General features: G+C 40.2%; 1 protein-coding gene across 1 annotated transcript in view; it reads right to left on the bottom strand.

Annotated features, from left to right (window-relative positions):
- LOC144960296 (secretory phospholipase A2 receptor-like) overlaps positions 1-2,500 on the bottom strand; it is a 20,374-nt gene that overhangs the window by 2,249 nt on the left and 15,625 nt on the right. The window lies entirely within an intron of this gene.

The following is a 2,500-nucleotide window of genomic DNA, read 5'->3' as shown; positions in this document are numbered from 1 at the left end:
ATCAAGACACCAGACAACATGGGTAGGACAAAGGAAAGACCAAACCCAAGACAAAATGATAACAATACACAACCAAATAGACTATATCATATGTCGACACCGCCATAAACACTACTCAACCAACTCGCGATCATACGGTGGTACACTGCTAACATCCGATCACAAACTTGTAAAAACGAATTTCAACATAAATGTGTACAGACAACGAAGACAGAAAGGTAAAACGGCAGTCAAAATAAACACGGCAAAAATAGTAAATGAGCGAGAATGTCGCATTCATTACCAATATGAACTTAACTCAAGTCTATGGAAAATAAAGCAAAACAGCAATCCAAACAATGAATGGAAAGAGACGCAAGCGGCAATGAAATATGCGGGGGAAGAAAGTGCAGGCTCTATTAATACAACTAAGAACAAACCAAATCGAACGCCTAACATCGCTATTAACGATCTATCGCGGCAACAAAAAGAACTTAGGATCAGGATACAAAACACGAAAGACTCGGAAGAAATAATAAACCTGAAAACGGAACGAAACAAAATACTGCATTCAATTCGATCACTTACAATAAAACACAGAAACGAGGAATTAGACAAAAAAGTGGAAGACATAGAAAAGTCCAAAAATAACGCATCGTCTATGTTCAAAGCGACGAAATCTCTGAACCGAAAACCATTCGAGAACCCAAAACTACAGGATAAAATTTGGCAAACAGACAACAAATCCCAACGATATCCTTGACATTGTAACTGACCACTTCCAGCAGAAATTTTACAAACAAGTCTCACAAATATCGCCCTTCTCAGGAAACCCTAGAGACCTAAACAACCGCATCACAACAACTGAAGTTAGAAATAGCATAAAGTGCCTAAACAATAACAGATCCCCAGGCGAAGATGAAATTCCCGCTGAATTGCTGAAATGCGGTACCCTCTCCCTGGATCTGAGCATTGCAAACATAATGAACAAAACATTTTCAACACACAAAGACTGGGACATAAACAGCGGTGTCCTAATGACAATACAAAAACCAGGAAAAACGAAAGGACCCGTAAACAACCTGCGCCCAATACCATTACTGAATACCATAAGAAAAACACTGTCAACTATTGTCCTCAACAGAATTAGACCGAAAATAGAAAAATATCTATCACATAGCCAAAGCGGGTTTCGCCAAGACCGAAGCACATCGGACGTTGTATGGACACATAAATGGTTGGCAGCAAAGGCACTCAAAGAAAACATATCCATAACAATAACCGGAATCGATATGTCCGCAGCCTTTGATACGATCGACAGAGGAAAACTTTTGGAGATATTAACAGAAATAGTAGACGAAGACGAGCTCCGAATAATCCGATTTCTCCTCAGCAACACAAAGATACAATCAAGGATATACGGGGCCACAAAACAGACGCAGTTCGAAAGTAACATCGGGACCCCCCAAGGAGATAGTCTGAGCCCGATTCTGTTCACAATATACTTAGAACACGCTCTGAAAGAAGTTCAAAAAGTCATTCCAAAACCAACGACTCATATTGAGAATGCAATCCCTAGAGAAATCGCCTATGCAGATGATGTCGATTTTATTGGATCAACACCAGCAAATATAGACATCATACAAAATACCCTCATGAAATATAACCTCCAAGTCAATGCCAATAAAACCGAATTTACAACAATATCGAGGAACAAAGAGGAATGGAAAAGAACAAAGAAAGTCGGCTCACTAATTGGAGACACCGAGGATGTACAAAGAAGAAAACAGCTATCAAACGCCGCACTCAGTAAACTCACCAATGTATGGATTAGAGGTGACAAAATAAAGAGAAAAACCAAACTGAAACTGTACCATGCTCTTGTAAAACCGGTACTTCTGTATAACTGCGGCACTTGGGCGTTGACAAAATCCGAAGAAGAACATCTGGATGCCTTCCATCGCACACAGCTAAGAAGGGTACTGGACATCAAATACCCCAAAAAGATCTCAAATGAATCACTCTATAAGATCACAAAAGAAAGACCAATCTCCCTTGACATTTTACAACAACGATGGCAACTTTTCGGTCACATACTACGCAGGGACAAAAACATACCAGCAAACCAAGCCATGTCGGGATACTTCCAAAAACACGGGAACCTTTTCAGAGGAAGACCGATCACAACACTCCCTGTGATCCTAAACAAAAACCTCACAACACTTGGATAAAGCATTAGTCTCATAACGACAGGGGACCTTGAAAATCTGAGAACCCTAGCAGAGGACCGGCAATATTGGAGACACCTCACACAGGAAATACTGGAAACAGCCAAGGCGACCCGATCTTTCGGTCGAGACGCGAAAGGCATCTAAGTCAAGAAGTAAGTCAAGTCATCATCATCATCATCATCATCATCATCATCATCATCATCATCATCATCATCATCATCATCATCATCATTATCATCATCATCATCATCATCATCATCATCATCATCATCATCATCATCATCATCATC

This window comes from Berghia stephanieae, chromosome 15 (genome assembly GCF_034508935.2).
Source record: "Berghia stephanieae isolate SIO BIC M18660-M18661 chromosome 15, UCSD_Bste_1.3, whole genome shotgun sequence".
In the NCBI taxonomy this organism is placed as follows: domain Eukaryota; kingdom Metazoa; phylum Mollusca; class Gastropoda; order Nudibranchia; family Aeolidiidae; genus Berghia; species Berghia stephanieae.
Note: the sequence above shows the minus strand (reverse complement) of the source record. Positions and strands in the feature narration are given on the sequence as shown.